This window comes from Pieris napi, chromosome W, assembly GCF_905475465.1.
Source record: "Pieris napi chromosome W, ilPieNapi1.2, whole genome shotgun sequence".
Classification (NCBI taxonomy): Eukaryota; Metazoa; Arthropoda; class Insecta; order Lepidoptera; family Pieridae; genus Pieris; species Pieris napi.
This window is the reverse complement of record NC_062258.1, coordinates 931,412-943,917: the sequence shown is the minus strand read 5'-3', so window position 1 is coordinate 943,917 and position 12,506 is coordinate 931,412. Positions and strand designations below refer to the sequence as shown.

Sequence of the window (12,506 nt, the reverse complement as noted above, 5' to 3'; positions counted from 1 at the left end):
CCGGCGAAACAAACAAAACTGGACTACAAGATGCTCACCAATCCGGAAGAAATCGAAGGACACGGCGGCACACAAATCTATACGGACGGCAGCAAAACAAGTATAGGAGTGGGTGCTGCTTGGACGGAATGGAAAGATGGAATGGAAATAAATAGCAAGATGATTAAGATGGCGCCCCACTGCACAGTTTTTCAAGCTGAATTGACGGCACTACGAAACGCGACTAGCCACATAAATAAAAATAAGCGTGACGCTAAAATATACAGTGATTCTAGGTCAGCATTAGATGCTATTGTGAGTGGACGATCTCTCGATCCCCAGGTAGCCGAGATCCGCCGGAGCCTGGAAGAGTGCCGCAAAAGAGGAACTCATATAAGCCTCTTCTGGGTAAAGGCGCACGTTGGTACGCCAGGGAACGAGAAGGCGGACACGTTAGCAAAAGAAGCGGCGGAAAGACTAAGGTCAAAACCTGAATACGCCTCATACCCCCTGTCATATGTAAAACATCAGATAAGGCAAAAGACTCTAGATGTATGGAATGAACGCTACCTGGGGGGTGAAACAGCTGGAACTACAAAATTATTTATCGCAAATGTTAGAACTGCGTACAAATTAATAAAAGAGAAGCGTTTCACACCCCAGATGGCGCAAATTCTTACAGGGCACGGAGCCTTTGCACATTACCTTCATAGGTTTAAAATTAGGACAAGCCCAGCATGTGACTGCGGCGATGAAGAACAAACAGTAGAACATGTGCTCATACATTGCCCTATTTTCGCATCGTCCAGGCACGACCTGGAGCAACAAATGCAGATGACTGTAGACCGTAACGGCCTACAGGACATGTTAATAAAGCACAGATCGTGCCTGGAACGGTTCTGCGAAAAAATTGTGGAATATATAAAGGCGGCAAACAAAACCCCAAGAACGGGTCTCGCGAGGAATTGCGTCCCGGCTCGCCCATGAATATTGTTAACAAAAATATTACAGATGTAGCCGGGGCGTCTTTCGCGAGACGTGTGATGTGCAAAGGTCCCTGGACACAATGGCAGGGGAGTAGAAAAGAAAGGATATACGAGGAAACAAAATTAATGAATATTAAACAAACGTACACATACTACACTTGTATTCTAGTACGCAAAATATTAAATAGGGAAATTAATTCTAATATAAAATTTTTAACCAAACAACAAACACGAAATATTAACTTAAGACGTGCTAGTTACTTGGTGACCCGCCCTCCTAGAACTAACTATGGCAAAAGAAGTTTGGAGTATGAGGGTGGTACAATTTATAATAAGTTACCATCAGTTATAAAAGCGGAACAAAATTATGCCCGATTTAAAAAGCTTCTAAAAACTTACACATTAATTACATACAAATAAGTGATTAAAATATAATATGTATATATATATATTGACAGGAAGGCGATAACACTTGAAATGTTTAATGTCTAAAGAACTTTAAACTAACACTCCTCACGGTGTTAAAGAATTGTATTTGATATTGACCAAAATCTGCCTAAAAGTGATTTTAGTCTGTAAAAATGTTTTATAAACCTTGTACATGCCCTAAATATATAAATATAGGAATAAACTAAAAATAAAATAGTGTTATGGAAAAAAATTAAAATAATCAATGTAAACTTGTTATATCAGACTATGCCATCAATGCCACATCTAGTAAAAACTCAAATTCGTACATCCGTGTTTTGCTTGGTTGACTGATCAAGTTTATTATGTCTACCCACATTTTTGGTGCTGTTCTGTTTTGTTATTTTATATATGTACCTACATCTGTGCGCTCTAATTTCTAATTTTTAATCTTAGTTTTAAATATGTGTTTCTCAGTAAGTGAATTTTGTATACAATTCTTATGAGAAATAAAGTTATTCTTAAACCTAAATATTGGACTGAGAGTAATAAGTGGAGCTATGCGCACCACTCCTATAAACAGTATGGAAGTAGAAAACTGTATACCTCCACTGTGCTTGCGACGCTTACAGTTGGCTGAGCGATTTTGTTTGAAGGAGCTGGCAAATGAGAACAGTGTTATCCTTGGTAGAGTCTCTTATCCTGTAGAAATAACTCAGGCAATTGAAGCAAGCAGCATCTCAATAAATACACTGATTTCAGGCTTGTTACCTGAAATTCCAACCACAATGTCATAATATATTAAAAACTTGACAAATAATATGCTTAGTATTGTCTTTGATTAAAATAACTCATAACATTTAAAGAAAAACGCTTTTTACCGGATTAAAGTTATGTATTATTATAAATTTACAACGAAAGAGAAAAGATTCTTCCCAAGATTGGTACGCGAAGCCATTGAAATCAAAAAACACCCCAATTTCAATAGAGAAGACGGCCTAAAATTGTCAAACACCTGGGATCCAATAATATCCAAATTAAAATCTCAAAAAGAAAAACAATCCGCGAAAATAGAGGACACCGTGAGCCATTTTTGCCAAAACCCTCCATCTTTTAGTCGATACCAACTCCGGGGAAATAAATACAGATAATGCAACTTTCCTGCAGCTGTGATACTTTTTGACATTCAACATCCTTTGTCTTCAGTCACCGTGACCACGCACGCTGTAAAGCACGCGAAACGTCGGATAAATTTAAAATTATGCCAAATAGTTGTAAAAATACATACGCTTTGACCAACCGAAAGTACTTGCGAAAGAGAAAAGATTCTTCCCAAGATTGGTACGCGAAGCCATTGAAATCAAAAAACACCCCAATTTCAATAGAGAAGACGGCCTAAAATTGTCAAACACCTGGGATCCAATAATATCCAAATTAAAATCTCAAAAAGAAAAACAATCCGCGAAAATAGAGGACACCGTGAGCCATTTTTGCCAAAACCCTCCATCTTTTAGTCGATACCAACTCCGGGGAAATAAATACAGATAATGCAACTTTCTCTGCAGCTGTGATACTTTTTGACATTCAACATCTTTTGTCTTCAGTCACCGTGACCACGCACGCTGTAAAGCACGCGAAACGTCGGATAAATTTAAAATTATGCCAAATAGTTGTAAATTTATAATAATACATAACTTTAATCCGGTAAAAAGCGTTTTTCTTTAAATAATATGCTCACAAGTAATAAGTGGCCAATTTACAATAGCCCTTATAACTCTTTACTGAACTACTTAAATATTCAATGTAATTTAGACTCGTGTTAAAAATAAGTTTGAGTTTTTACAATTTCTAAGTGATAAATCAGAGTTTTATATTATATATACTGATGGTTCCAAATGTGAGACTGTTAAGGCAGCATTCTATGACCCACAAATGAAATTAACTAAATGCTTGAGATTACCTATAACTTGTAGTATATTCACTGCTGAGGCTTGGGCAATATTAGCTGCTTTAACATATGTAAATAGTAATGTAAATATTTTGGTTGTAAGTGATTCTAAGAGTGTTTTAACAGCATTGGGTAATTGTAGGATATAAACAGAATTATATTGTATATAAAATTAAGGATTTACTGTACAATTTAGAAAAGCATGTAGAATTTGTATGGGTACCCTCCCACAGTGGTATAACTGGCAATGAGGTTGTGGACGAGGCGACTCGTCGGGACCATGACGATGATTTAACAGACTCTTTCAAAGTGCCTTTCACAGACTATTATACGCAGATAAAGATTCATCTCAAGAGAAGATGGAAAGAATATTGGAACTACAATACAGAGGTATTAAATAAAGGACAATGGTACTCAGAAATACAGAGAGATTTACCAATGATCCCGTGGTATAACAGCTTCAAATACATTAATAGGATGTTCATAACGTGCATTAATCGCTTACGTGTAGGACACTGCTGTGTTCCAGCACATCTCAAGAGGAAGAAAATCATTCTTGATGATAATTGTACATATTGTTCAAAGGAAAATGCCGATATAAAGCATGTCTTGTTTGAATGCGAAACGTTTAACATCCAACGTTTATTACTTGCAAGTGTCATTAGTGATGTCGCAGAAGAAAATTCATTAAGTGTTCCCCGCCGCCCTCAAGATTTACTATCTTATCGTGCTTTTTTCTTACCTGTGTTTAAATTTATTTCAAACACAGTTGAACAAATTTAATTACATAGAGTTAGTTGAAATATTTCCAATTGTATAGAATAGTTTTGTGTTAAGTTATTTAGTTTTAATATATTATACTTAATTTGGAATTTGGATATAATTACAATTTGTATTAACGTAATTACTTAAGAATGTTTATGCTAATATTATATTTATTATTTATGGTATGGCACGTTACCATTACATACTTTTAAGGACCTTATGTAATTCTATGATTCCGACTGAAAGACTCTGTATCCATGGTTATGAAATAAATTATTTAAAAAAAAAATCTATAGGCAATAAGTAGTTTGAATGTACTTCTCACAGGGTTGTTAATAAATTCATTGACCCATAGCTGTCGCAGGTAAAATACATCTTGTACCGGTATGTGGGGGAGGGGCAAATTCTGCATACAATCAAAGCAAACATACAACCAACCATGTCATCTCTTTGTTGACACAAATCTTTAGTGTTCTTTATAGTAGTATAAAATTTGTTTGCTCGTGCTTTATGCACTTTCAAGTCTATTTCGGCTTGCTTTTTCACACTCTCACTCACATGAGAGTTTGATATAGTGACATTCAGCTGTTCACATGTTATACAGGTATCTACCTGTGGTCGACCAAATTGAAGATCAAAATGCTGTTTGAAAATAGAGTAGTACAGGTTGTACGTAACATTCATTCCAGGATAGTTAGTCTTGAAAGCAGTATGCATCTATTTTATTGTCAGCCTAGGATCCAAATAAGTATATGTCTCGTTTGAGTAGTGGCTTTCATGAGTAGGGTAACATTTTATGTGTTCTTTTATCTTTTGTCACCTTTATGTCATAGGTATTCAAAAATGTAGCCTTGCAAACCTTATGCTTCACTCCATTAGCAGCAGGTAAATGATACACAAATGAGGCAGACCGAGGTTTCGGTTTCTGTGAGTTGTCACGCGGTTGGTGTCTCATGATTTCAGCTTTCGTGATTAATCCCATCAAATGAACATCTTGTTCAATGCTCGTTTCATATGAATAGTATTTCACAAACTCCTCCGAATCTTGATTATCCAATGTTAGTTTTGAAGAGCACTTGTATTTACAACCAGTAGAACAAAATCCTTTTGCTGTACGTCTTGGCACACTGCGTCCTTATGACGAGGTGTATTCCATTCCGTATTCACAGTATGTGAATACAGTTCCGTTCCTTTGAGGGAGATTGGAAATTTCCAATCAACAACGGATGTTCTTGAATCTGAGAAAACTGACAAAGAAAACAACACTTATAAAAAATGCTTGAAATATATACACAGTGTTTGCCAACTGCGGAGTGGGAAAAAGGACATGAAACTCAAACTGCAATTAAATGCTTTCACAGAAAGCAACTGCTTACGAAAACTTTCAGAGAAAATCTCACCGAGATTCGCTCTTTTGCTCCAAGGGCAATTAAGAAATTATAATTAAAAAACCACTGGAAGGAGATGGACAAAGGAGGAAAAAATTGTAGCCTTGAGGCTATTTAAAAGGTCACCAACTTGTTACCGCTTGTTGAGGAGATTATTTTATTTACCATCTCCAGGCACCCTACAACTGAACAGAGTGCCTTTTGCTGTAGGTATTACCCAGCCAGTACTGGAAGTACTCCAACAATTTTTATAAACACAGCAGCCATCGGACAATAATTATATTCTAATGTAAGATGAAATATCATTAAAGAAACACTTCGATCATAACCCAAAGGAAGATGTCATTGATGGATACCAAGATCATGGGGCACAAGGAATTTCCCCCAATGTGGCATCCTATGCCCTAGTTTTATGGTTGCTGGCATAAGGAAAACAGTAAAACAACCGATCGCACATTTCTTCTCAATTGGCTTTTCAACAGCGGACAGGCTTGCAGTGCTTTTCTTTCAGATCTTACAGCAATGTTTTGCATCAGGCATTAATATAATTATCTGCCACTGTCTGTGACATGGATGGTGTAAATAGACGAGCACTGTAAATCTTGGGTGCAACTGTGGAGCGCCCATACATAACAGTGCATAACAAAGAGATTGTGACATTGAGTGCACTACTAACATTTCATCTGAAGACAAGAAAGGAAAAGGTATGTTCATGTGACTGTTTAAACTAAAATATCATAAATTTTGTAACACTTAGGGCACTTACTTGCACGAGCTGCTAAAAGCCATTTAATTTTAAGATAATTCAAATTTTCCTATTAAAAATGAAAAGGCTCTTTAGCTGGTAAGCTTTTAGTTTTACAATATTTTATTTACGCTTATCATCCAAGTACTTGCCTCAATTAAAAATTACTTTTGGTTTATTTACAGGTGTGGCCAAATGGTCACACATAAAAGATTTCTTTGAAATCGACAACAAACCCCAAATTTTGTGTTCGCTCCTGCTTTCACAAAGAAATGCAAAACAAAAAATGTGCGTCAAACTAGCTGCACAAGTTTTGAGCCACACAGTGGCAGCGGACTTTATGCAAAGATAGCTGATGGTATGTAATGATGGTGTAGAAGAAATGTGTCATAAGATAGCTCATTAGTTCTATTACATTATTAATCAATTTTTATTTCTTATTTCCAGGCGCGCTCAGTACAGAAGCTGCTGTTACTGCAAATGTGATATCACATATGGACAAGCTTTTTGACGCCCTGAATAGCGACTCAGCAGACTTGCGGCGAGGAAAAATTTTCTCCACAAACTTGACAGCGAAAAGCCCACACCACAAATTATTTCAGAATATGAAATATTTTTTGAAAACATTGAAATTTATGGGGTCTCTGCGAACACCCCCATCACAGGAAGGTTGGATTTGGACCATTAATGGCGTCGAGCGACTGTTTAAGCAATTCGCTAACGAGGGTATAAAGAGCCTGGCCACAAGACGGTTACAGCAAGATCCATTAGAAAATTTGTTTGGCTGCATAAGGGGCAACTGTGGGCACATATTGGGACCACAGGATGAAATTGTGAAACTGACAATAGTGTCGTAATGAATAACTATGAGACATTATTGTCAGTTTCACAACCCAGAAATTGCGCATTTTAATAATTAATTGCGCAGTTAATAATTGTGAGAGTTGTTTGCACTATGCAAATAAATTAAACATTAATAAATTCGACATTAGAAAATAGTCACAAACGCGTAATTTAAAAACAATTGCAAAGGAAATGGTGCTCCAAAATGTAAATTTTGATTGCATAAAAAATTTTGTGATGTGATAAAAAATGTGAAAAGATTTTGTATACTAAAAAACAGATTGTTTGCAGATGAAGCATCGGCATCTGCGCTCTAACGCAAGATGAAGATAATTATGCATAAATAATAATTATTTTGTTGGTGCTTGCTTCCTCTTGTAAAGACTCATGAACAAGTTACTGTGGTTTATGTAAATTATTCATTTGTAGAGAAGAAGTAGCGAAGAAACTTTTCATTTGAATTACCTAGGTACGAACATTACAAAATTATGTTGATTTCGTGTCCAAGCATCCATAAAAGTGAAATAAATAACAATTCAATGAGAAAACGTTTTTGTTTTATTTCAAGTTCATTTGTTAAATATTATTAATAATTTTCTGGGGAACCTGGACCAGCCGGCAATTCAAATTTTTGCCGCCAGATATTCAAATATTGCCGCCACATGTAGTTTTGGGTGGGTTGATAATTATAGGTGGCGCGTATACATTCGCGTATCTTAGAATCTGTGTTCCTAGCCTAGTCGCCGTTCTTCCTTTGGGTAATTGTGTTCTGTGCCGTGACCACGCACCCTGTTAAGCACGCGAAACGTCGGTTAAATGTAAAATAATTGTTAATCCGGTTAAAAAGTGTTTTCTTTAAATGTGTAAAGGTTATGTTAATAAAAGACAATACTATGTGCAACAGTACGGACTGGAAAATGCAAACAAAATTAGACGACTGGAATTCAAGAAAACAAAAGGCATCTCGTCTCCTAGCATCCATAAATTTTCTTAAAAGATGCGGAGACCACAACATCATCCCCTACTGTGTACGATAAACAGATTATCGTAAACAGATTGGAGGCAGTGCATAAACATCTTAAACACTTGGGCTCACAACAAATTCAATAACTGCAAAGTCATACAAATAAAAAAAAGTTTGAAAAACTAGCACAGAACACTAATAGACACCTGTCAAACGTCGCGACTTTAAATGACACACCCGATACTAGTCAAAATGTCACTGTCATCAATCTGTCAAAACAAAACTTGTATAAACAAACCATCGAGCCTCGAGGTATTAAATAAAGGCTTAAATTTTGCAACGGCACAGCGAAAAATCCCTCACGAAGAAATTCTCGAGAAGGCTCTCGCGGAGCTAAAGGCGAACGAAGATTTGGTAGTACTCCGAGCTGACAAAGGGAACGCAATACCTATAAAAAAGTTGATAAAGATCCCACAAACAAGGTAATAAAACAAACATCTAGCCTCCTTACTAAATATTCTGAAACACTGTCACTAGACGTCAAATCTTTAACAACAGCCTGCGTAAAACCTCCAAAAATGTATGGATTGCCAAAAATACACAAACACAACAATCCTTTAAGACCCATAGTCAGTCATATCGACTCACCCACATACAAATTAGCCAAACACTTAGTGTCAATATTATCCCCTCTCAGGGGGCACACTAGTGCTCATGTTAAGGACTCTTACTATTTTGTGGAAACATTGAGAGCTCTCAAATTACTCCACAATGAAACCATGGTGAGTTTTGACATTGAGTCACTATTTACAAACTTACCACTAAATGACTGCCTAGATATAATTGCAAAAAGACTTAGGGAACAGAACATGTCACCAGATTATGTAGATATTGTAAAACACTGTCTCACGTCAGGATACTTAATGTGGAAAGATGAGTTCTATGTGCAGGTTGATGGAGTGGCCATGGGTTCTCCAGTGTCACCTATAGTCGCTGACATCTTCGTGGAGGACTTTGAGGAGAGAGCTCTGGCCAATGCCCCGGTTAAACCTCGTCTGTACAAGAGATATGTCGATGACATGTTTGTAGTACTCCGCAATGACAAAATATCTGCATTTCTAGCACATTTAAATTCAATACACAATAACATTAAATTTACTGTTGAACAAGAGAACAACAACTGTCTGCCCTTTTTAGACATTTTAATTATACGCAAAGCAGATGGCACACTAGGTCACACAATACACAGAAAGGCAACCCACACAGACAGGTACCTCAACCACCACCGCCTCCGACCACCCTTCACAACTGCTTTCTGTCGGTAAATGTTTGTTCCAGAGAGCCCAACGTCTTTGTGATGCTGCCCACCTCGAGGAGGAACTACAGCATGTCAAACAGGTGCTACACCGAAACAAGCTGCGCGTCCCCCGGCTGCATCACAGAAACAATAACAAGACACAGGTAAAGGGAGTTACAGATAGAATTAGCCGGATCCTAAAACGAGCTTCTATTCTCATACAATTTTCAAGCCGCACAAGAAGATTCAGCAATTTCTATTTTCATCCTGCAGAAGAGGGCTATTCGTGCAATCTTTAATTTAAAATGTAGGGAATCTCTTAGAGATCAATTCAAGGAAATTAATATACTTACCTTTCCCTCGCAATATATTTATGAAAATATTATGTATGTATACAAAAATAGTGATAAGTTTACTAGAATAGAATAAACAATACAAATACTTATACATTAGGGCGACAGCCGCCTGACAAATACATTTATACATTACAAAACTATACAACTACATTACAAATAAATACAAATACATTTAAAAGGCAAAGACGACGACTTGGGCGACAGCCGCCATACAACAATTTACAACACGACACATCCAAATGGATAAACGAAAAATAAAGACAAATTTATAATATATATATATGTGTATACATATTACAAATAAGTATACAAACATATTATTAGTATTTAATGTCACCTATTCACACTTTATAAGCGAATGCAGAAAATACAAGTATGTTTACGCAACACATATAGATACTTATTACCTATAGCCATTGAATTAATAATTATAAACAAACGCCTTCTATATGCAACGGAACAAAGCTGTTAATTTAACAAATAACATTAAAACGATTAACTAGACTAAAAGAAAATTATTTTGTGTCGCGGAGGGAAAAACATGCAGTTAATTAATAAATAACTGCATTGTTCAGCACATTTTTAAATACATGAACTATTTTAAAATGTTTTCATTTGAATTTTACCATTTCAAGATTATTTTAACGTTAGTAAAATTAATTACTTTCATTATCACGAATAACAGACAGCGACATGAAGGCGGTTGAAGATGTGGTGCCAACACAACAGAGGGGTCTATGGTCATCGAACGTGAGTGAAGATTCTAACTAAGGCAACAACCTGCTTCCACAACGCGCGTGCAGGAGACTCTGCAGCTGTACCAGCCTTTGCAGACTCTGTGGGGCGCCAGAATGTTCAGATTTCATCATTTGAACATAAGCGAACTACTGACATGGATCCTGTGTGTGCTAAATATTAGCAGCTGAATAGCAATTTTAATTATATTTTAATCAGCTGTTGACACGGTTCATATGTGTTCCATATTTTAATAGCTGAGGTTGCGCGATACACCAACAGCTCACTAGAAAAATACCATGTATGTGTGAATAGGTGTAATTAGTATTTAAGATATTGTTTTATAACAATAAATCAGATTTGAATATTGCTCTGTCTTGTTCATTTCTCGCTTCCTCTCAAAGTGACGAAGACTACTTCAAGCCCTTGATTATCGTGGTGAGCCTGCCCGGTAGCTTTGAGATAATCCCACTACCTCGAACCTTTGATCCTACCCGTAGGGCTCCGTCTGTTACCTTAGGTCTCTTGGTGCAGACATCCCGTACTTATTTATATATTTATATATTCACTATTTATGTGTTAGGGTACGTCTGTAGGGCTTAGGGATCCGTAGGGTTGTTAGGTTCTTACGTCTCACCCTCTCATATATTTAGTCATCTAGTGCAGCTTGCTTATACATACATTACATTTACTATTCAGATACTCCTGACATTAAATACATATAAATTTTAAACACACTTTCGACAGTCCACTAACTAGCAAGCTGTTCACGCACAATGTTAATTCCGTGTGGAACAAACGCAGGCTGCAATTTCCCCGTACTAGACTATCTAAAGTTAGTAATTCTTTTTTGGGAAAAGGGATACTCTTCTTTAATAAAATCCCAGAGGCTCTTCTATCTCTGCCTTTTAATAAATTAAAGAAAAGCTGTGTAAAAAGGCTTACTATAAAGTTAACGATTATCTAGTTGATAAAAGGGCTAGACAGGCTACTTCTAATTAATTTGCGATATTTGTTTTAAAATAAGTGTTGTTTGATGATTTGCTATTTTAAAAGAGTACCGAGAGTTTTTTACGCCGGCTTTTTCTCTCGGCCTACACCCTCTGTCTTCTTTGCCGATGAGTAGGGATGCCTACAAATTCAAATTCAATGACGTGGAATAAGTGATACATGTATCTTATGTTCCATAATAAACATATTTTATTTATTTTATTTTAATTCCTAAGACCAATCAAAAGTAACACCCCGTTGCAAGATGCACGTATATACAAACTGGATTGCGACTGTGGCCTGTCTTACATAGGGCAAACTAAACGCAATATGTCCAGCAGACTCAAAGAACACATTGCGACACACAAAATCAGCAGTCTGTGAACACACACTAGACAGGCCTAATCACTACATACGCTTTGACCAACCGAAAGTAGTTGCGAAAGAAAAAAGATTCTTCCCAAGATTGGTACGCGAAGCCATTGAAATCAAAAAAACACCCCAATTTCAATAGAGAAGATGGCCTAAAATTGTCAAACGCCTGGGATCCAATAATGTCCAAATTAAAATCTCAAAATAATAATCTCAGATAATGCAACTTTTTCTACAGCTGTGATACTTTTTTGGACATTCAACACCTTTTGTCTTCAGTCACCGACCACCGTGACCACGCTCGCTGTAAAGCACGCGAAACGTCGGTTAAATTTAAAATTATGTAAAATAATTGTAAATTTATAATAATACATAACTTTAAATTTTAAAAGTTTGGTGTGGCAATGTACAATTAATGCCGGCAGCATTTCCTCGCCGTATTCACGGCTACTATCTATCAGGCGCGAACTTAAATCTTTCATTAGCGCCTGTGTACTTGAACCCTACAGCCCAAGGGAACAAAATCAAATAATTATAAATGATATAATTATTTGATTTTGTTCCCTTGGACTGATACACAACAAGCGAGAACTGTGCCCGCTTACCATTTTCCGGCGTTTCCAAGCCAATCTCATGTTTTCCGTCTCCACGTGCTCGTTTGAATAAATAAATGAGAGAAAATACTACGGAACTATAATAATCAAACAAATGAAGTCTGGCTAAATATCGT

The 12,506-nt window shown here is 36.6% G+C and overlaps 2 long non-coding RNA genes across 2 annotated transcripts; both read left to right on the top strand.

Annotated features, from left to right (window-relative positions):
* The first annotated feature begins 3,012 nt into the window (after positions 1 to 3,012).
* LOC125062054 lies at positions 3,013 to 7,665 on the top strand. The gene is made up of 3 exons (XR_007119147.1): positions 3,013 to 6,178; positions 6,405 to 6,577; positions 6,667 to 7,665. It is a non-coding gene; the product is annotated as an uncharacterized LOC125062054 (long non-coding RNA).
* A 25-nt stretch (positions 7,666 to 7,690) lies between these two features.
* On the top strand, positions 7,691 to 10,784 carry LOC125062052. Its single transcript, XR_007119145.1, has 2 exons — positions 7,691 to 9,487; positions 10,365 to 10,784. It is a non-coding gene; the product is annotated as an uncharacterized LOC125062052 (long non-coding RNA).
* The last annotated feature ends 1,722 nt before the right edge of the window (positions 10,785 to 12,506 follow it).